The sequence below is a fragment of the Nyctereutes procyonoides genome, unplaced genomic scaffold (assembly GCF_905146905.1).
Source record: "Nyctereutes procyonoides isolate TBG_1078 unplaced genomic scaffold, NYPRO_anot_genome, whole genome shotgun sequence".
Taxonomy (NCBI): Eukaryota; Metazoa; Chordata; class Mammalia; order Carnivora; family Canidae; genus Nyctereutes; species Nyctereutes procyonoides.
In genome coordinates, this window is record NW_026575133.1 from 50743695 (window position 1) to 50767799 (window position 24105).

The 24105-nt window shown below is 43.3% G+C and overlaps 1 protein-coding gene across 2 annotated transcripts in view; it reads right to left on the reverse strand.

Annotated features, from left to right (window-relative positions):
- The window catches only part of PEBP4 (phosphatidylethanolamine binding protein 4), a 259785-nt gene that overhangs the window by 201322 nt on the left and 34358 nt on the right, over positions 1 to 24105 (reverse strand). The window lies entirely within an intron of this gene.

Here is a 24105-nt window from a genome sequence, read left to right on the forward strand (position 1 = left end):
GCAGCCTGCAGGAAGTTGTGTGTGGGACTCTGACTGGAACTGGAGAGGGCAGGAGAAGATCAGAGGCACTTCTCCCACGGCCTTTCCACTTGATCTGCGCTCCGTCTTCTCTGAGATGGGGTGTGGGGGTGTGCTGGGGGACATTCCACCAGCTGGGAACCGAGGACTCCTGGCTTCTGCTCTGAGCCACTCCAGGCTGCTGGGGTGGGGGTTGGTTGGTGGAGGGGGGGGGTGGCGATGCCCCACCAGGACGCACCACTTCTCGCCTTCAAAAACAAGTAAAATGCCCCCGTCACTCTTGTGCCTTGCTGAGGAAGATGAGATCATCGCCATAAAGTATATGCAGCTCGAGCTTTAGAGAAACTATTTCCAGCATAGCTTGCTTTTCAGCTGAATTCCTGCTTCCAGGATCCCGACTTCAAGCAAAAAGCCCTTCTTTGGGGCTACAAATTAAACACACTTCTCAATAATTAGAGTCCCTGATGTATGATGAGCACCCCCCCCCGCAGGGGACTCATTCCTAAGATTATTCCCCTTCTGGAATAGCCTCCTCACAAGATGGCTGTGAGAACGGAACCAAACAAACTATATAAGGTCTTCAGTGCACAAATGGCCCTCCTCTAGGGATTGCTCAGTCATTCGTGTGGAGTATTCTTCCACAGGTCCATCCATTTTTTCATTCATTCATTCATTCATTCATTCATTCATTTGCAGTCCATCTTGCCACTGGGTACTGAGCACCTCCCATGTGCCAGGCCCTGGGCCCGCTCCATCATATAGGGTTAGCATGGTCCCTGTTCTTGCAGAGCTCACTGGATAGCCAGAGCCACAAAGACAACGCTGCCAGCATTGGTATTGGCGTTGGTATTCCAAGGCCAAGAGACTCTTGTTTTCAAACTGGCAGCCGCTAGAGAACCAAAACTTTTTGAATGCCAACAGCTCTTAGCACCGAAAAATGGCTGTCTAGACGTGGGGAACAGTCTCCGGCATAGGGTGGCTCTTGCTGAGCCCACTCGTTCAGCAATTCTTCTTTACTCAGGATGGGCCAAGCTTTTATTATTGAATCCTCTTGCTATGATCCTCTGAAGTAAGTAAGTACTATTATGATCCCATTTTACAGAGGAGGAAACTGAGGTACACAGAGGTTTGCTAACCTGGACCTTGGTCACATGGATTGTAAGTGGCCAACCTGGGATTTGAACCCATGCCATCTGCCTCCAGACTCTGCTCCTTGACCACTCCCCTCTATTGTCCCCTCTTGGAGCTTTGCTGCACCCTGTCTTTCCCCCTCTATTCCCTTTGTTCTTGGAAGGAAGCCCAGAATCTCCCACTTGGCCCATAATGTCTGCATGATCTGGCTCTTCCTGCTTCTCGAGCTGTGACTCTCTACTCTTCGCTGCTGCTGCTCAAGGTTGAACTCCAGCTCAAGCCTCAAGCTCCTTCCTGCCGCAGGGCCTTTGCCTTCCTATGCACCGCCCTCACTTCCCACCCCTTTTTGGTGGGTGGCTGAAATGTCATTTCTTCAGAGAAATGTCCTGACCCCCAGGTTCCATTAGATTCCTGTTAGACAAAATCATAGCTCCTTAGTCCTTTCCTTGTTCTTATATGCTTGTAATGCATTATTTTGTAACTATTTGCTCAGATATTAGCTATAGTCCCCCCACCCCCATTCTACAAGTTCCTTGTCCTGTAGGCTGTACGGCATCTGTGTCCAGCATCCCAAGCACATTTCCTGGCATGTCTAGATGCTTAATAAACTACCCTGTGAATGCCTGACAAACCTGCCACCTCTGTTTCTGTTAGACCTATTTTCACGTAATAGCTCCTAACTCCATAAACATCAGCAGGAAGTAACCACTCAGGTTGGCCCCTGGCCCTGGGTCCCTTTTGCTTATTTATCTAACCTTCTCTGGCTTGTTTTCGTACAGAGAGATCTGACACACAGTGCAGTGGTTCTTGGCATTTTCGAATCTGATCTTTCTCTTGGGGATTCACAGGACTTCACTTCATACGCAGAGTCCAAGATCTGGGAACCACATTCAAGCCCAGGAAGGCACAGCACCCCCTTCCCATTACCAGCCTCTTTTACTCAATTGCCTTATTTCTGGAAACTCCCATCTCTAGATCCTGAGGTAGCCACCCTGGAAGCCCCCTTCTTTTCCTCCGATCATCTGGGCTGTGACCACATCCCAGTACGATCAGGTAGGCTGAGCCTGTTGGTTTCCTGAGATGCTTCAGTCCCTCCAAAACCCAGGATCTGTTGGGCCAGGGCTTCTGGAACTCTTGACTTCTCTTCTATCCCTCCAGACCTCTGTGCCTGACACCTGCCCCATCACTACCAAGGTGTCACCTTTCTTTATCCAGACAGATGCTCATGCTTTCCCTCCCTCCTAAAACTTTTCACCACGTATGCCTCTGGAATCTCTGAATTTATGGCGACCACGTTCCCCCTCACTCTTTTTCTTTACTCTACATTTAAAAAATTGAGACTTACACTCCATAAAATTCACCCTTTTAACATGTACAATTCAGTGATTTTTTAGTATTGAAATCACTAAATGTTATGCAACCCTCACAAAGTTATGCAACCATCATCACTGACTAATTCCAGAACATTTTAATCACCCCCAAAGAAGCCCCAAAGCAGAACTCATTAACAGTTACTCCCCATTCCTACCTCTCCCAGTCCTTAGGAGCCACTAATCTACTCTCTATCTTTGTAGATTTGGCTATTCTGGGTGTTTCATATAAATGGAATCATACTACAGTTGACCCTTGAACAACATGGGGGTTAGGGATGTCAATCCCCTGTGCAGTTGAAAATCTGTGCATAACTTTTAAATCCTCCCAGATTTAACTGCTAATAACCTACTGTTGCCTGGTATCATGACCTGAGCCCAAGGCAGGTGCTTAATTGACTGAGCCACCCAGGCACCCCAGTCTTTTTATTTTCTTGATGGTGTGGTTTGATGCACAAAAGGTTAACTCCAATGGACTCCATAGAACTTCAGTGAAGTCCAATTTATCTATTTCTTCTTTTGTTGTCTATGTTTTTGGTGTCATATTCAAGAAATTATTGCCAAATCCAATGACATGAAGCTTTTCCTCTATGTTTCCTTCTAAGAGTTTTCCAATCTTATATTTATATCATTGATCCATTGTGGGTTAACTTTTTTGAAGATTTATTTATTTATTTTAGAGAAGGAGAGAAAGAGATCACAAGCAGGAGGAGAGAACCCCCAAGCAGACTCCCCAGAGTGGAGACCCTGACACGGGGCTCAATCTCAAAACCCATGAGATCATGACCTGAGCAGAAACCAAAAGTCAGAGGCTTAATCAACTCAGCTACCCAGGCGCCCCCATTGTGAGTTAATTTTTATAAGTTGTGTTAGGCAAGGGTCCATTTTTATTCTTTTTCATGTAACTATCCAGTTGTTCCAACATCATTTGGTGAAAAGATTGCTTTCCCCATTGATACCACTTCACCTCTACCTCTTGCCATAACCAGAATCTCCCTGACTCTTGAGAAGCTGCTTCTCCTGAAGTTCTTCAAAGTGTGAATGCTCAGTCTCCCACCCCCAACATGATTCAGGGTTGGGAGGTAAGGTTGACTAGCACCCCATTCCCCATTGCTGCTTCTCTACCATGACTCCTCAGCCCTCTTGTCAAAATCTACATTTCATGAGGCTTACTCCATCTATCACTCCTTGCTCACTGAAGACATTGGTACTTGGCATGGAAACTTTCCCTTGTTCTAAGTCTTGACATCAACCCAGGGGTAAATCCATATGCATGGAGACGCTGCTTCCAACACTTCTCCTCCTTCCTCTCTAGCCTCTTTTCTTTTATTTTTTTTAAAGATTTTATTTATTTATTCATGAGAGACACACACAGAGAGAGGCAGAGATATAGGCAGGGGGAGAAGCAGGCTCTCCATGGGGAGCCTGATACAGGACTAGATCCCAGGACCCTATGATCACGACCTGAGCCAAAGGCAGAGGCTCAAGCAGTGAGCCAGGTGCCCCTCTAGCCTCTTTTCCGATGGCAACTTCTTGGACACTGTCATCACTAAAAACCATTCCATCCCTGAAATCTTAAATTTAAATCTTAAAGCACCTATTCTCTTAACCTCTCATTCCTTTGCTCTCACTTCATTACTCCCACTGCATCTCATTCTGAACTCCAATCCCGTGACCACTGTCTTTTCTCCTTACTTATTCTGATTTCCTTCTCTCTGATGCCTAGTTTCCTATGGATCCTTACTTCCACTCTTCACTTGCCACCATCCTCAATTCCTTCCTCCTTATCCTCATGTTGTGGCTGTTGGGCATAAGTCCAATTTTGAAGCACTCTCCCTGCTCCACTGTGTACCCTTGCTGCTCTCCCCTCCCACTTATCTTGCCCTGAGAAGCAAGGGATGGGGAAGGTTATTGTGCTAAGTCAAAGAAGCCTGTCACAAAAGACCATATAGTATGATTCCTTTTATATGAAACGTCCAAAATAGGAAAATATATAGGGACAGAAAATTGATTCATGGTCGCTGAAGGCTGGAGGGTGGGTGGATGAGTGAACAGGGCAGATGGGAGTGATCACTAAAGGGTATGGGGTTTCTTTTGGAGGTGATGAAAATGTTTTAACATTGTAGTGATGGTTGTACATATCTGTAATTATACTTAAAAGCATTGAATTTTATACTTTAAAAGCCATTAAATTGTACATATTTAAATTATGTCATCCAATGTGGTGAACTGTGTGGTATGTGAATCATATCTCAAAGCTGTTTAAAAAAAAAACAACAGGGATCCCTGGGTGGCGCAGCGGTTTGGCGCCTGCCTTTGGCCCAGGGCGCGATCCTGGAGACCCAGGATCAAATCCCACATCGGGCTCCCGGTGCATGGAGCCTGCTTCTCCCTCTGCCTATGTCTCTGTGCCTCTCTCTCTCTGTGTGTGACTATCATAAATAAATAAAAATTAAAAAAAAAAAACAGTCCAGGTAACATCAGGAAAATGATGGACTGGGAGGCTCATGCACTCTAAACCCAACCCAAACCAAACAACCAACAAAACAAACAAACAAAAAACCCTTCACAGCTGGCTGAGTTAGGAGCTCTGGATAATAGTGAAGGATTAAGCTCAACCAAGTGAATGCTAACTCAAGAAAAAGTTGCCTTCAAATTGGTAAGAAATTTCATGGCATTTTCACGTGTCTCTCACCCCACACCCTCCCAAGCATAGTTTAGTCTTGGTTTAGAGGAAACTGAAGCCCAGTTACTGGTTTCCTCTCTCAAATCAGAGGGAGCCAAGTAGACCATATTACAGTATTCCAATCTGTCTAGGAGTTGTCTGAAGGACTGGTCTCTATTTTGTCTAACTCAGGTCTCAGGAAGGATAAGGAGTAGGTTGCTTATGAGAGCTGCAGGGAGACTACAGACCTGCAGATACTTGGGGCAAGAGTTTATGGATAGAGACAGATAAAAGATAATATAGGATCCAAAGAGAAGCTAGGGTGAGATTCTTGGGGAAATTAAGACATCTAAAAGAAGCTGTGTAAATGAGGGAATTGAGAAAGCTACATTCAGGTCCAGGAAAGACATGCTTAGAAAAGACCAGAGAAGATCTTAAGTTCTGATCTTGTGCTGATCTTTGGGCCCAGAGCATGCTCAGCTAATTAGTAAATGTCTTCTTTGGCACACAACCAGTCTGCAAAAACTAGGAAAGGTGGTTGTTTCTTTCAAATACTCAATTTTCAGCAACAACAAAAAATCACAAAGAATAAAAAAAAAAAACATAGCCATTCAAAGGAATAAAATAAGTTGACATAAACTGTCCCTGAGGATGTTCACACATCAGATTTGTTAAAGACCTTAAGATAACTGTCTTCAATATATTCAAAGAGCTAAAGGAAAACATGAGTGAAGAGCTAAAGAAAATCTTGGGGCACCTGGGTGGCTCAATTGGTTAAGTGTCTGCCTTTAGCTTAGGTCATGATCCTAAGGTCCTGGGATTGAGCCCTGAATGGGGCTTCCTGCTCAGCAGGGAACCTGCTTCTCTCTCTCTCTCTCTCTCTCTCTCTCTCTCTCCAATAAATAAATAAATAATCTAAAAAAAAAGAACTAAGGAGAACACTATATGACCAAATCAGAATATCAACAAAGTATAAAAATTATGAAAAGGAACAAAATAAATTCTAGAGCTCAAAAATGAAATAACTGCAATGATAAATTTACTAAAGGGATTCAATAGCACATTTGAGCAAGGAGAAAAAAAAGAATTGATGAATTTGAAGATAAGAACATTGAGATTATTGAATCTAGGAGCAGAAGCAAAAAGAAAAAAGATGAAAAAAAAGTGAACAGAGCTTAAAAGAGCCATAGGATACCATCAAGTAGACCAATATATGCATTATGAGAGTTTGAGAAGGTACAACAGAGCTGGGGGCAGAAAGAACATTTGAAAAAATAATGGCCAAAAACGTCCCAAATTCGATGAAATACATGGATCTGCAAATGCAAAAATCTCAGGAAACACCAAGTAGAATAAACTTAAAGACACTTATACCAGGATCCCTGGGTGGCTCAGCGGTTTGGCGCCTGCCTTCAGCCCAGGGCCTGATCCTGGAGACCTGGGATCGAGTCCCACATCGGGTTCCCTGCATGGAGCCTGCTTCTTCCTCTGCCTGTGTCTCTGCTTCTCTCTCTGTGTGTCTCTCATGAATAAATAAATACAATCTTAAAAAAAAAAGGCACTCATACAAAGACACATAATGGAACTGTTGAAAGACAAAAAAATTGAATCTTGAAAGCAGCAAGAGAAAAGGGACTTGACATATACAAGATATCCTCTGTAAGACAGCTGATTTTTTTAAAATGATATTTTAGTGTTTTTTAAAAAAGATTTTATTTATTTATTTGAGAGAGAGAGAGAGGGAGAGAGAGAGAGAGAGAGAGAGAGAGAGAGAGAATGAGGTGGGGGGAAGGGCAGAGGGAGAGGGAGAAGCAGACTACTCCGCTGATTGCAAAGCCGGATATAGGGCTGGGTCCCAGGACTCTGAGATCATGACCTGAGCCAAAGGCAGCCACTTAACCAACTGAGCCACCCAGTCGCCCCCTGACAGTCGAGTTACAGAAGAAACTTTGGAGCCTGGTGCATTGGGAAAATATATAGTTGACCTTCAAACAGCAGGGAGGTTAGGTGCAGTGACCCCCATGCAGTAAAAAATTTGCATATAAATACTTTGACTTCCCCAAAACTTATGTACTAATAACCTACTGTCGACTGGAACCCTTACTGGTAACATAAACAATTGGTTAATGAATATTTTGTACATTATCTATATTACATATTGTATTCTTACAATAAAGTAAGCTAGAGAAAAGAAAATATTATTTTTATTTTTTTTTAAAGATTTTATTTATTTCTTCATAGACAGACAGAGAGAGGCAGAGACATGGGGAGAGGAAGAAGCAGGGACCCTAATGCAGGACTCTATCCCAAGACCCTGGGATCACAACCTGAGCCAAAGGCAGACGCTCAACCACTGAGCCACCCAGGTGCCCCCCCCCAAAAAAGATCATAAAGAAGAGAAAAAAATCAACAAATAAGTAGGCCCATGTAGATCAAATCTATGTTGTTCAAGGGTTAACTGTATTTAAAATTTTTAAAGAAAAAACTGTTTATATCCAGCAAAACTGTCCTTCAAAAATGAGGGAGATATTAAGACATTCCCAGACAAACAAAAACTGAGTGAGAGTTCATTGCCATTAGAGATTTCCTGCAAGAAAGTCTTTCAGGTTGAAATTAAAGGACAGTAGACAGTAACTTGATGTTAGATGAAGATACAAAGATCTCAGGTAGAGGTAAATATATGGGCAAACATAAAAGCCAGTATTATTACAATTTTTCTTTGAAATTCCACTTTTTTTTAAAGTAGGATTTAAAAGTAATTCCAAATCTTTGCTAGTGTACATATATATAAAGATATAATTTGTGACATCAATTACATAAAGTAGGGGAGTGTAGCTATATAGGAGTAGAGTTCTTACATGCAATTGAAATTAAGTTGGTATCAATTCAAATTAGATCATAGTACTTTTAGGATGTTTTATGTGATGCTCATTGATACCCACAAAATATACCTACATAACATACACAAAAAGAAGTTAGAAGGGAGTAAAAACATGTTGCTACAAAGTCTTTCAAAAGGTTAAAGTGGAGGGAACACTTCCTAAGTCATTTTGTGAGGCTAACATTACCCTGATACCAAAACTAGAGAAAGGCACTATAAAAAAGGAAGACTAAAGACCAATACTCTTCATGAATATTGATGTAAAAATCCTGGCAAACCGCATCCAGAAGCATATTAACAGGATTATATAACATGACCAAGTAAGATTTATTCCTAGAACATAAGAATGGTTCAACATATGAACATCAACAAATATAATACACCACATTGACGGAATGAAGGGAAAAAACCCACATGATTATCTTCCTCGATGCAGAAAAAGCATTTGACAAAACTCAACAACTTTCTTGATGAAAAAACACTCAACAAACTAGGAAGAGAAGGAAACATCCTCAATATGATAAAGGCCATGTATGAAATACTCATAGCTAAGATCATACTCAAAAACTTTCCTCAAAGACCAAGAACAAGACAAATGTATTAGTTTGCCAGGGCTGTCATAGAAAACACCACAGACTGGTGGCTTAAGCAATAGCAACTTGTTTTTTTCACAATGAGGAGTTATTACTTAATGGTTACAGATTTTATGTTGGGGTAATAAATGTCTTGAAATACATAGAATGTTTTTTTCACAATGAGGAGTTATTACTTAATGGTTACAGATTTTATGTTGGGGTAATAAATGTCTTGAAATACATAGAATGATAAATGCTCAACATTGTGACTGTAATGCCACTGAATTGTACTCTTAAAAGAGTTAAAATGGTAAATTTTATGCATATTTTAGCACACACACATACCCCATGCCCATCCAAGGAACTAGTGGTCTATAGAGCCCACTTTGGAAACACTGACCTCATTCATTCTCCTCACTGTATAGACCACTTGATCAGCCTGCGTAGACTACTTTCCATACTCTCAATTGGCTCTGCTTTCTCCCACCCTAAGGCCGTTGACAAGCTGTTCTCTCTGCAAAGAGAGCCATTCTCTCATGTCTCACGACACATATGGCTAACTTTTGCTTATCCTTCAGATGTTCCTTAAATCACTGATTTTCCTTCAGTGAACCTTCTTAGATATCCTCTCCTATCCACATACAGTTTCTGCAATGCTACCACCATGTTAGTATGTATCGGGCCATTTTTATTTGCCATTTACTTGTGCTTATCTAACACTAGACTGTTTCCTTTATGGGAGAAGAACCACATGTGTCCTGTGAATTGCTGTGTCTGGCACCTAACACAGTGGCTGAGAAACAGCAGATGCTCAATTACCACTTAAAGAAGGAAGGAAATAAGGGAGGGAAGGGTGGACATTGACCGCCTAAAGATCACATCTCCACCTCCACTTTAATCTGTGCCTCGCTTGAGTTCCAGGGACAGTGTTTGCTCCTCCCTCAATAGCATTTGCCAGTATCTTTCTTCTGTTTTAGTTTTCTGTGCACATATTTCATCCTGTGAGGGTCCCAGTTGTTTCTGCATCCCCCACAGTACTTTGAATATAGTAGACACTTAACTAAATAAGCACATACATTAAAAATAGCATGTTGTAAATGGAATATTCTGACTTTATGTTTTCTTTCATATGTAAAGAGTAGGGAAGAACCACAAAGTCTCCCAAAATGCACTTGAGCCATCCTTTAGTTCTCAACTAAAAGATGTTGCTTTTATCCTCCTTTCATTTCAGATAACCAATTTGGAAATTGTCTTGGAATGTAAAAGTATCAGAATATAATTTCTTTTGTTATTTTAGGAAATGCTTCCTTTCCTTCTGTCACGTTTTGAATTGTAGATGTTTAACTTATCAAACAGAAGATGCCAGAACTGGTGGTGTTGACAGGGGGTGGGGCATGGAGGCAGTGGCAGAGAGAGCTCCAGAGCTGAATTTTCTAGCAGTTACATTTCCTAAGAGTCAGAGACTGGAAGACTGTCCAGCCCTGGCCCCTAAGCCAACCACTCGTTTTACCCAAAGGTTCTGCTAGACCTCCAGCCAGAAAGAAGCTGGGGGCTTGGTCCACTTTACTCCGAGGACAACAAAGTCTTCTCTCTGGGCCCCCCACTTGTTGGTCTCAACAACCAACTGTTGACCTAATAAGCCCACTGCTTCAGCCATATGTTGTATGTATTGACTCACTTCATCCACAGTATGGAAAGGTCCAGATAAGCTATGAAATAGTGGCATTTGCCAGGTTCATTTGGTGCCGTGTCATCCTTAGAAGGTTGAACATTCTGTCTGTCATCATGGAAGTGAGCACTGTATGTAGAGCCCATGAGAGCTGCACTACCCATGCACTGCCCATGAGAGCTGCTACTGCTACTGGTTCTGCCCACGTATCTACACATGGGAGGAAATAGGAATTTTTCTGAAGAGGGGAAATCAGGACCCCACAAAGGAAAGAAACTTCCTAAGTTTGTTAGATGGCCTGTCTGAACTGAAATCAGTAATGCTAATCCCAGTCCAGGACTCTAGTAGTGAGAAATGTGCCAAAGAGCCCTTTCTGGGGGAAGTTAGAGAAATGTTTGATGCTCAGACACAAGCATGTAGAAATGCCTCAAATCATATGAAGGTAAAGAAATCAGAAATATGTCCTACACACCAATTCTCTTAAATTCTCCAGGGCCCAGTTCTTATCCTTGAGAACTTCTCATTCTCTCTGTCTCTCTGTCTGTCTGTCTGTCTGGTTCTTATGGAAAGTCCCTGCCTCCCATCAACCAGGGAGAAGAGCCCCTATCACTTACCCAGAGCAGTGTGGGAGCCATTGGGTGGTGGCTGTAGGGAGGTGAGAAATCTTGGCAGGTTTCTGGGGGCTGGACAAGGTGGGGAGCAAGTTGTCTCCAGGATGCCCCACAGTTTGGGCCCTTAAGGCAACCAGGGTCTGCCAGTATTGAGAGTATGGGAGTTTTAGGGGAGGTTCCTGGAGTGCCAGGAAAGGAGGCAGCAGTTGGCCGTTGGGGAGGCAGTTGGGGAAGTTCCAAGAAGTTCCAGGGAGGAGCTAACATGCAAGGTGGGTAAGAATAGGAAAAAGAAGAATGGGTGGGTTTTCTGGCATTCCCTCTTCCAAGGATTCTAAGGTAAAGGCAGAAATCAGAGATGGTTCTCTTACCATTTCCATTTCTCTCCTATCTTTTAAGATATGCTGTAAGACAGGGAGAAGAGACACCAGGGATGCACAGGGAAAGTTGTGGAAGAATAAAGAGAGAAACCATTGGGCCTAGAGTCCCAGAAAGAGACAAAGTAGCAAGCAAAACTCACATAGATGCTGAGAGGAGAGAGGTGGGATTGGGAACTTTGCTTGGGGTGAAGGAAGAGCCCCTTCTCTAATGAGGGTAGCCTGGAGCCTCAGAAGAATGCAGAGGAACAACAACACTTGTTCAAGCCCAGGATCTGCCAAGACTGCAGAGACCACTTTCAGCAGGTAATGTTCTACCAATATGGCCAGTGCATCGGATACTCCTGTAACAGGTGATCAAGCCCAGGGCAAGTCCCTGGCTTTCAGGACTTGGGTTTCCTGCTGTTATAAATGACCACCAGAACCTTGATTTCCTTCTGGAAAATTCCTCCCAGGAAATTCAAGGAGTCAGTGGAAATCCAGACATCCTAGATGAATTAAGTCAGAATCACTGAAGGTAAGGCCTAGGCATCAGTACTTTTTTAATGAATTAATTGGTCAGTTAATTAATTTGAAGTAGACTCCATGCCCAGTGTTGAGCCCAATGTGGAGCCTGAACTCACGACCCTGAGATCAGACCTGAGCTGAGATCAAGAGTCTGATACCCAACTGACCGAGTCACTTAGGCGCCCTGACATCAGTATTTTAGAAGTGCTTCTCATGAGATTCTAATAAGCAGCCAGGCCTGAGAAACTTTGATTTATTTTTTTCTTAAAGATTTGGTTTATTTATTCATGAGAGACACAGAGAAAGGCAGAGACATAGGCAGAGGGAGAAGCAGGCTCCCTGCAGGGAACTCAAAGAGAGACTCAATCCCAGGACCATGACTTAAGCTGAAGGCAGACACTCAGCCACTGAGCCACCCAGGGGCCCTGAAATTCTCTGCTTTAAACATAGATTGGTGACAGACATTTGCCAGATGCTGAAGGTACAATCATGAACAAGATTCAGACCCTGATTCTGATGAGCTCTCAGCTGAGCAATAAACATACATCAAAACAAACCACAATGACAAAATCACCAACAGTGTGCTGAGCTCAGCCATGGAACCATCCCTTAGGCAAAGAGGAAGGTGTATTAATTATGTGTTTTATTTTATGCATTTTATGATGGTTTGACGTCTTGAGGGCCTTGCTGGTTGAGGAGAGATGGTCCCTTGCTTCCTGGGCACAGGAATTCTTTTTTTTTTTTTCAAGATTGATTGATTGATTGATTGATTGATGATAGACATAGAGAGAGAGAGAAGCAGAGACACAGGAGGAGGGAGAAGCAGGATCCATGCTGGGAGCCCGACGTGGGACTCAATCCCGGGACTCCAGGATTGTGCCCTGGGCCAAAGGCTGGCGCTAAACCGCTGAGCCACCCAGGGATCCCTGGGCTAGGTGATTCTTAGAGATAGTGAACTCACCTTGGAACATATCTTTCTTATGCAAAGTAACGATCTTGGGTCCATACCCCCAAAATAACCTCTTTTATCCAGCTGTCACCCACTGAGCCTATATCCCTCTGCCCAACACCATCCCAAGGCCAGGTACCAGGCACTGGACACCACTCACCTACCTCAGAGCACACTGACATTATTCAAACTAGCTGATCCTAAGCTGTTTTCCCTGCTTCATCCCTTCCTTCCCATGGAAAACATCATAAAGGCTCTGGGACAGGCATTTCCCTCATCCCTCTGCCTCCTAATTGACCCTGGCACTTTCCCAGGTGGCATGATATGCCTCTTTTCTCTTGGAAATGGTAAGTAATAAATTCTTTCAATGGCATTGACCTTTCTGTGTCATCACTTGGTCACCTATAAAGTAAAACCTCATGGTGCAATCAAGACAGAGGCTATTTCACAGGAGTGACAACCAGGAAAGGCTTCAAGAGAGTAACAGAAGAGTATCCCACAAGCAAAGGCACTGAGGCATAGAAGGGCCCAGCGGACAGTGAACTAGAGCAGGATGGAATCACTGAGCACAAGTGACCAAATAGGGTGGGGGTGGGGATAGCATGCTGGGAAACCAGGGGAAATTTCAGGGGAAACCAGGGCATGCTGGGAAGTTTATACTTGCTTAAATAACAGGTGATTTGTGCACTTATCTGCTCTCCAGCAGGCCCCACTAACACATTTCTCAGTTTGGGCTTCTGTGAGATTAACAAAGTCATGGTAGAGATCTGTCACACTGGCACCAACCTTTCTGGCCCAAAGAGACTATGGAAGGAGAGAATGGATTGTAGAGTCAGATGAGAGGGCTCCTCTTCCTGAGGTAGAGCATGGGCTTTGAGCCTGAATTGTGAATTTACCACCTTGGTCAAGCTTCTTAATCCCTCAGCCCGTTTCGTTAGAGTAGACACACCAATACGTGTGTCATGGTTGTCATGCAGATGAGGAGGGAAGGTGGAGCACAGTTCTTGACTCTTAGTATATTTGTGTGCATCGTTTCCTCCTTCAACCTGAAAACATTCTAAATCTGATAAGAACCAAAAGAAACACATTCCATCAGAACTGCAAGATAGCAGCTCATGAAATGCTAATCAGTAACAGTTCAGTAAGAGTGTCTCTTCCAGACAGTCTCCATAAGCCAGTCCTTAAAGGTCTACAGAGGGGCCATGAGATCTGTTGGCTTAACCAGTGTCAGCTTCCATCATCTTGCTATTCTAAATTGAAGCTTTGGAGCTTTCTGGGTTCCATGTCCCAGGAAAACCTTAAGAGGAAGCTGCAGGGCAAACAGATGTTATAAAATGCCACATGAGTTCAGATGGCCCTGCTATCTCCTGCACCTCTCTGCAGAAAGGAAGGACTGAAGATTGATGGTCTTTTCCACCTCTGCTCTCTGCCTCTAGGTGCCCTGTACCCTTGGATGCCTTGGGCCACTGCACCTATTCTGATGACATTGACTAAGTGCTGACCATGCATCAAGCAGTGTATGAGCATGTAACCAGAACTATCTCATTTAATCCTCCCCATGGCCCTATGATATGGGCACTACTATGCCCACTTTACAGCTGAAGCTTGTTATCACACAGTAAGTGGAAAAGCCAGATCCCAACCCAAATCCATCTGAATCCAAATCCTGTGTTCTTATTATCCTCACTAGGATCTCCTGGGCCATTTACATCTCCCAATTTCAGTCCAAAGGCCTGTTGATGCAAACACCCTGTGCTACAATAAGCTCTATCTCTGATTCTCGGTTCACACAAACTGCAGCAGCCACAGGACATTTTGAGTCCTCCTTCTTCAACACTTTTCTCCATATGTCATCCCATTCACTAAGCCCTTCAGTTGTTAGACCTTCACTGGGTCCTTTCTGTGTCAGGTACCACATACCTCTGAGGATACATCATCCTTGCCGCTCTATTAGTGTGCAATTAGAGGAGATAAAGTGGTCTACATTGGGTTTGGAGGCGACTTTAGTTGGTCCTTTGTGGGAAAGGTGACTGGAATAGCTGCCAATTCAATGTCAACATTCACCGGGCCCAGCCATGTTCAAAAAGTGTTCAAGCTTTGGGGATTTCCTCTAGGATAGATACAACACAATGTTTACCTCCACAGTTTAATGAGAAAGATAGGTATTTACTTAATCAACAGTGAAACCAGGCAGTGATAAGAGCTATAAGAAAATAATCCAGGGGATCCCTGGGTGGCTCAGTGGTTTAGTGCCTGCCTTTGACCCAAGGCGTGATTCTAGAGTCCCGGGATCGAGTCCCGCATCAGGGACCCTGCATGGAGCCTGCTTCTCCCTCTGTCCTTGTCTCTGCCTCTCTCTCTCTCTCTCTCTCTCTCTCTCTCTCTCATGAATAAATAAAATCTTAAAAAAAAAAGAAAAGAAAAGAATCCAAATAGTAGGGACACTGGAAGGAAATAAGACCAGAATTAAGGCAGACCTCACAGTGGAGAGGGCAATTGCAATGAGTCTCAAGGGCTGCTTCCTCAGCTCATCATTTTTTTTCCTTGAGGGGGACTGGAGTTCATGCATCATGTCTTTCCAGCCTGCCTGAGCCACAAGCTCTGACACCTGATTGTTTCCCTGTAGAGTCTCGTTAGATCAGCCTCCCTACATGCCTTACACCTGTCCCTGGCTCAGTGTTCATGGCTGGGGCCTGCAAAGCCTCTCTCCAGTAAGCCCTTGCACCAATCAATCACTTCTGAGCATCAGATTGGTTGAAGAGTTGAATGCTATAGTACTGCCCCGTGGAGAAGTGAAGGCAGCCAAGTCATTAAGCCCAAAATTTCTGACAGCAAGTGAGTACAGAGAGCTGCCAGAGGCCTGGTCTGCATGTCAGTGTTCACAGACATCAGCCAAGGAATAAAGAGTGGGCCTGGAACAAGGCCAGGCTCTAGCTTTTCACTGGGAAAGTCATTTGAGACCTCAAAGATAAAATCCGGGTGGTCTTCCTGGGCCTTACCTTCCTCTTCTCCTGGGTCTTGTCCAGGATGCTTATCTGAGGAAGAGGCTTTGTAAGGAAAGTACATGCTAAGATTAAGGTGGATCTTTTAGGAACTCAGGTGGACAGCTTTATTTTATATGTGGCACTTATGGGTGTAATTATTTCCCAAAGCAACCCCAAATGGATTCAGGTAGAAGGGTTAGAGGAAGCCTTATCATCTGTGGCTCTGGAGGGGAGATGGATCAAGCCAACCAGACACAGGTTTCTAGCCTATGGCTCCCAAAGATGGGATGACCACCTGGAAAACCATAGGGACCCCATCAGCAAAATGCTTAGTCCCCATGATGTCCTTACAGGGCCTTCTCAGGACAAGGATGGATTTGGATCAGCAGTTTTTAACCTGTGCTCTTTGGAGGTCCTCAGGGACTTTCAGGGGCAGGGGGCAGGGGTGGTGGGGTAGGGGTAGCAGGGAGCTCCAACCAGGAGCATTGATCTATTTTCTACATTAGGACTCTGCTTAGGATACATAAAAATCACAGGAACATATGAGCATATCTCTATTTATCTATCTATCTATCTATCTATCATCTATCTATCATTTTTTAACTGATTCTGCTAGTAAATATTCAATATCTCACTGGGTTAATTGATGCTAACTTACTTCGGCTGAGCCTTCACTGTCTGTTCTTCTACCTTCTCTACAAGTTACCCCTTTTTAGCCTCACAGGTATTTCATGAGTTATGGAGTGATAGCCCCATTTTTCAGAGAAGGAAACTGAGGCACAGAGAATATCAGACACTTGCCCAAGGTACACAGCTAGTAAATGGTGAGTGGGATTTGAAACCAGCCATGTTGATGTTAGACCTCTGCTCTTACCCTCCACATTTTCCTGATCCATCTTCTCCAACTCTGAGGACTAGGTTTGGTGTTTCTGTATGTCTGTCAGAACCCTTGACAGCATTGTGAATATGGCTGACTTCCCTCTGCCAAGCCTTGTGTGCCACTTTCAATGTTCCCTCCGGGCCTCCAGGGACCTCCCCAGTCCACCCTGTGGGAGGGTAGTCTGATGGGAGGAAATGGACCTTCTTGAAAGGCCACTTGTGGTCCACCCCGTTTGCACATACAGCCTGGGTATTTTTTGATAGGTGTGAGAGGGAAAGTCTCCCCAAATTAGTTTTAGGGGGGATATCCTGGTTGGCCAAGGAAGGAGCATTGCTCACATGGGGGCCCAATTCTGACTAACCCTTCTAGGAAGAGAGCACCACTGTGGGGAGCTTCTTTCCAGATCTTAATCATGCTTGAGAAATAAGTCTCTTACAATCAGGCTCTCCCTACTGCCCTGCCTCTGGGACTCCTATGGCTTACTCTCCATGCTGTTCTAGCTCTCCAATCTACCCTGCCTTGGGAATTCCAACTTACTTTGCCCTGCTTCCAAATCTGACCTTTTTTCAATGCCCACCTCATTCTCATTTCCTTCTTCAAGTTTTCCATAAGTGATCCTTTGGACCTACAACACTTGCCCTAACATACCATTATTTGACTTTCTAGCTATACAAGTCTTTTCTTCTCAGTTAGGCTACAAATCTCTTGATAGCAGCTGCTATGTCTTTGTATTGGCAGAGGCCCTTGGGAGAACTTCCTTTTGAGTGGCTTGGGGTCCCCAGGTAAATGCCACTTGGTAATGATAGTCTTCTTTTGGTTACCGGGTTGCCTACTCAATAAATAGAGCCTATAGTCCTTGGATTATAAACAGATGACACTATGCCCTCCTCCAATGGCCCTTGAAGGAGGTTCTTCTCTGGAGGACAACCAGTCAGCAACATTCACCAGAGCCCTCACAATGACTGCCTCAAGAGTGAAAGCATAGGGTGGCTTCTGGGTCAAGACAGAAGGCAGCATCACACCTATGTTTTGACCTGTTCATTTCTAATGAAAATACCACATTTTTCATATCGTATCATTTCACAGTATTTTATCATATTATATATCTCATGGAGATCCCATGGAGGGCCCATAGGGTTATTCCATCTCTGGAGTTAGGTGATTAGTTTCAACTACATCAAAGAGACTTTTATTTCTTTATTTATTGCATTTTAGCACTGAGTGCTACGCTTTGTAAACATTTGTTGAAGAATCAACGGAGATGTGGGAGCTTCTGGAGAGCTCATATCTCTTGCTCTGCTGAGTCAGGAGCCTTTATTCCAGATGCTCAGTGTTGATTATACCATCATTATAGTATTGGAAAGTTTCCTTGCACTACTGAGGATACATATCCAATTATGTGTTCTGTTTGGTTTTCCCCTGGCCAGCCAGAGCACTGTCACATGCCTCTGTACTCAGGGCTATGATCCTGGAAAAAAGGTCTAAACACTTGTGAATTGGAGCCCACTCTAACTGTTCATGCTCGTGTGGGAGGAGCTTATGTAAGTGGATAATTGCTACCCAGTAATCACTTTCCTTTAGGTTTGCTTAAAGCTGTATGTCCTTGGTATGTGACTGCTAAGGGATAAATTTCAAATAAGGTAAAATAATCACTCTCATCAGATGTAAAGTAAGCACATTTTAAAATTTTTATTGAACTCATCATTAATGAGGGAACTGGTAAGACCTTATGACCAGTTCAAAGGGCAATCCAAAGAATTGATCAGATATAGATCAGGAATATTGACATGAACATACAAATGGCAGCAAAACTGGCTTCTTCCACAGAGGGAGAAGGTAGTCAGTTGAACCTTCACCACACCGACCTTATTCACATGTCTGTAGACAAGAATTATTCTGCATTGTTTGTAGTTATCTACAATTTATGGAGTTGTAAAATAGTTCAGGTAAAAAAAAAAATAGTTCAGGTCAGTGAAAGAGGCAGAATCGTGGAAAACCTGGAAGAGTATGCTCTAAGCAAGTTTCCATCACAGCCTCTCAGTAATCTCATTTGTTTACACAAAGTTCTTTACAAGACAGAAGTGACATTTGATGTCAATGAAGAAAGGACAGGCTATCTAATAAATGATGCCAGGGGCATTGAATTTCTATGTGTAAAAATAAAATGAGATATGACACCCTACTTTACAGGGAACAAATTTCAGGAGAATTAAAAAAATGAAATAAATGAGATATTAAAGTAGAGATTTTTAAACCTTTGGAAGAAAATATAAGAGAGTAACTTCATGACCTTAAGGTAGGGAAGGAAGTATAACAGAAGAGACACAAAGTATATGAAAAAAGTGATAGATTGACTACGTTTTAAACAAAAAATCTTTTTTTCGTCAAAAGACCCCAGATACATAAAATCTTGCATTCTAATAGCCAATAAAGGCTCAGCATGCAAAATTCATAAAGAGTCCCTACAAATCAAATCAGAGAAAGACCAACAAGCCAGTAAAAGTGGGGGGGGGGGGCGGATACCTATCACAGGAAGAAACTGGGAGTACAAATTTCTCGGGAGTTGCACTTCGGTTACCCTTCCAATGCCCTTCAGATGATCACAAGCACCTCAAACCATTTAAAGGAGCTCAGAGAGAGAGAGAGAGAGCACAACCTGGAGATTTACTGCAAACCAGCTGTATGCTCATCTAGCTCCTTGCCCTGATTCCTCAGGACGCTGGACTGGCTAGAGATGTTAACAATCGCAGTTACTCTAAAGATTCTCATAGTGGAGGCCAATTCTGTTTCCATTATGGAAGCCAGGATCTCGTTCATTCATCCTCAACAAACCTTTGAGTACCTACTTTGTGTCAGGAACTGAAAATATGGGAGAATGCTGCCTCCTGGAGCTTTGTCCTCCAGGGCTAATGGAGGAGTCAAACCCTAATCGCCAATGACGGTGCCCTCCCAGATGGAGACAAACATCAAGGAAAAGCTCTGGGATCCTGCTGCTCAACCCACTCCTGTGAATCTGTAGATTTTTGTTTGTTTGTTTCTAGTTAATTTTATACTTACAGAGAAGTCACAAAAATAGCACAGAGAAAATCCTGTACACCAGCTTCACCTAATGTAGACTAATGTCTAGCCTGGCCAAAGAACAATTATCAAAACTAGGAAATCAGCCTTGGTACTGTACTATTAATTAAACTATAGAGTTTATGTGGATCTCATGATTTTCTTTTTCTCTTCTTGGATCCAGTCCAGAATCCCACACTGTATTTAGTTGTCATGTCTCCTTAGTTAGCACCAGTCTGTTAGAGTTCTTTGGTGCTGCTGCTATAGACTGAATATTTGTCCCTTCCCAAAATTCATGTGTTGAAGCCTAATCTACAATGTATTTGGAGCTGGGGCTTTGGGGAGATGTTTAGGTCATGGCAGTGGAACCCTCACAAATGAAATTAGTGTTCTTATGAGAGGCCCCGGGGAGCTTTGTCACCCCTTCCACCATGTGAACACACAGAGAGATAGGGTCCATTATGAACCAGAAAGCGGCTCTCACCAGACACCTAATCTGCTGGTAACTTGATTTCAGACTTCCTAGCCTCCAGGACTGTGAGAAACCCATGTCTGTTGTTTATAAGCCACCCAGTCGTATCATTCCATTATAGCAGACACTCACTCTTTGACATTTTTGAAACAGATTCATCAGATATTTGGAGAATGCTTTCTCATGATTTGATCAAGGTCACACATTATCAGGAAGGAGACCGCAGAGGTGGCCTGCTCTTCTCAGGGCATCAGATCAGAGGGTACATGATGCTGATCTATTACTACTGGTGATAATGACCTTGGTCACTTGGTTAAGGTGGTATCTTCCAAGTTTCTCCACCGTAGACTCATTATTTTCCTCTTTGTAATTACAAAGTGTTTGGGAGGAAATACTTTGAGATTTTGCAAATACACTGCTCATGCTTAAGTTTCACTGTGGTTGTTTTTTAAACTTATCCTTGCATTGGGCTTCATGAGACTGATTACCCCTGACAGTCAGCACCAGCCCTGCTGGGCTGCTCAGCTGAAAAAGTACACTCAATGCTCTTTCCTTTTGTCCACTGCCCATACGCACAAACAAGCCATGCTGTTCCCACCTGGGGCATTGTGTGGGGGTTTGCTACTCACCAAAGACATGAAGGCCTAGAAAAAAAGGCAGCAGGAAATATAATATACGAACTGTGATAAGGATCTGGAAAGAACTTTAAATATGAAGACAGGCTGGAGGCATCTGGCTGGCTCAGTTGCTGGAGCATATGACTCTTGATCTCAGGCTTGTGAGTTTGAGCCCCACATTAGGTGTACAAATTACTTTTAAAAATGCATTAAAATAGATATATAAATAAATAAATAAGCCTAGTAGAGTACTGTATTTTAAAAAAATGAGGGTACCTGGGTGGCTTAGTCAGTTACGCATCTGACTTTTGATTTTGACTCAGGTCATGATCTCAGGGTCATGGGATCAAGACCCAAGTCAGGTTCTATGTTCAGCAAGGTGTCTGAGATTCTCTCTCTCCAACTCCTTTTGCCCCTCCCCCTGTTTGAGCTCACTCTCACTGTCTCTTTTTTTCTCTCAAATAAATAAATAAATCTTTTGAAAAAAATGAAGACAGGAGGAAGAAATTAACTTTCTTTCACAACCCAGACAGGTGCAGGCTGGGAGGAAGAGAGCATGATAGGGTAAACATGAACTTATTTGTTTCCTTAAAAATCTGGGGAACTGAGGCACAATGTGGGGTAAGGGCAGCTTGAAGCACGAGAAGTTCATTTTAAGAATGAAAGCAAGGAAGCTTGACTCTATACCATGGAATCTTTTTTTTTATAAATTTATTTTTTATTGGTGTTCAATTTGCACATTGAACATATAGAATAACACCCAGTGCTCATCCCATCAAGTGCCCCCTCAGTGCCCGTCACCCAGTCACCCCCACCCCCCCGCCCACCTCCCTTTCTACCACCCCTAGTTCATTTCCCAGAGTTAGGAGTCTCTCATGTTCTGTCTCCCTTTCTGATATTATACCATGGAATCTTACACAAGAGGCTACAAGTTTGAAATGTGTACATGCTGAGGCTAAGATGCATTTCTGGATAAGCCCCAGAGCAAAGGGAGGCAAGCATCACACACACCTCATAGCCACATTGTCCACCAGCTAGAGGGACATGGTAACCTGTGTGCGTGGCTTGAATGGATGGTCCAAGCCAAGCCTGCAGTCCTCAGGTTTCCATATGAAGATGATTAGGATCCTGCCAGTCTTCCAGGCTTAGGAACTCACTGTTCACTATCTTTGAACTACTTGGGGTGGAGGGGTGGAGGTGGGAGAGAGGGTATCCAGACCACTAACACATGCTTCCGTTTTCTCCTGTTTGCATCCTGCCTTAACAAATTCTCCCTCCACCTCCCACTCTAAGCAGAGCTTCATCCAATTGTATCCTGGGACCGTACATCATCTTTCTAGAGCAGAATTTAATCAAGGATCTCCTACTAAGAAAATAATTTGATCTCAGGATCAGATTAGTCCAGAATTCTGGTTATTAGATACTGACTGCCCTTGACTCTTCAGGTCTTAAGTACTTGCCTGCAGTGGCCACCAAGTGTGGGTGACACATCCCAACTCTGTTCTGACCCATGTAACCTCACACCTGGAAGATGATGTCAGGTCTTGGTCCTCTGCCTTTTGGGCTGTTTGTGGCTATGGAGACCATGGACTCAATGATTTTATTTTTGTCCTTCCTCATGGGGTTTTGTGAGATGTCATTGAGATGATTCTTACAAACTGCTAAAAGCTGGCATGTAGGAGAATGGGGGACATGGTAGGGATTCCCTAAGTTGCACATGTCGCCTTTGAGAGTTCAACCTTAAGTCTGCTTCTTCAGTCTCCCCAGTGATTCTGTAAGTTATTTTCCACATTGACACAGTTTTCTTTTGGGTTACCCCTATGAGAAGGACTGTATTTCTGCAACTGAATGGTGACAGATGCAGGTCAAAGAGAGAAAGGACCAAAAATGGAAGGAAAAGTAGGTCTCCGCACTAGGCATGGAGTCTGCTTAAGATTCTCTGTCTCCCTCTCCCTCTGCCCCCTACCCACCCCACATGCACATTCTCTTTTTTTCTCCCTCCCTCTCTAAAAAAATGTAAGGAAAGGGACATAATCATAGATATTAAGGTATTTTAATCATGAGACCATGTATAACACTATGCTAATCAATTTGAAAACACTGATAAAACTGATAGCTTTTCAGAATACATAAAGGTATTCAAATATACAAAAGATAAAAAAACACAAAGAAACAAATAATAATGGAAAACTGAAAATGTTATTAAAGAATTACCTTCTGGACACACACTAGACCCAGCTGATTTTATGAGAAAATGATTTCTAAAACAGCAAGATATTTTATTTAACATCAATTGAGGAAATTTTCTTTTTATTGAAAGTAACTCCTGTTTCTCCTACTTTCGCAGAGCTCATCATCCATCCTTATTCAAAGGCATTCACTGCTTTATGGATAAGGCAAAGAGGATGGAACAAGAAAGTGGTTGCTCAGCTTTGAGTTTCAAGGCACGTATTGCCTTATTGGAGAGACAGAGCCTGAATGCCAAAAATACTTGATTTTCAAGAGCCAGATTTTTTAGAAAGAAGTTATTTTTATTTTGTTTTTTATTTTAAAAAACTTGACTTTACAAGTCAATGGCTATAGACGAAATCACCGAGGGCACAGAGTTTAGGATCACAAGAGGACAGATTTCTTACTGGAGATTTGAAGGTGGTATTCACAGACACCAAATAAAGAGTCTCTGAAGAGTGCTCAGCACCCTGGCTTTCTCCTGGTTGAAACCGGGGGGGGGGGGGCAGAGTAAGAGAAATCCTGAATAGTTTGAAAGGAGTACAAGAGCAAAGAGGTCCACAGGCTGGATTTCCATGGCCCAACAAGCTTTGGAGGACACAGAATAAACATGGTAAGATCAAAATTGTTGAGAGAGTCATCTGGTTGATTGGCAGGTGGGGATTTGTGCCCTAGACCCTGGACAGTTGAGGGAAAGCAGACAAGCCCTAGGGACCCATGGAAGTAGTGAATGAGCAGGTGAAAAAGACTGAAGAGCTATGTCAGGACAAGGGAGATGCAGCATTGGTGGGCTCACTGCCAAGCAGATGCTAGACCTGAGCTGAGTACCTATGGCAGCAGGAACCAAAGACAGAAGGTGGCACCAACACCAAATATCTCATGCTAGATAAGTAAGCATCCTAGAATTCAGATCACGATGGGGAAGGGAAATGATGGGGGTGGGGATTAGATTTCAATTTATACTCTAAATTGACATGTTTCAATACAAAAGTGGCTAAAAATGGGGCACCTGGGTGGTTGGTTAAGCACCAACTCTTGGTTTTCACTCTAGTTGTGATCTCAGGGTGCTGAGATCAAGCACTGAGTCAGACCCTGTGCTCAGTGCAGAGTCTGCTT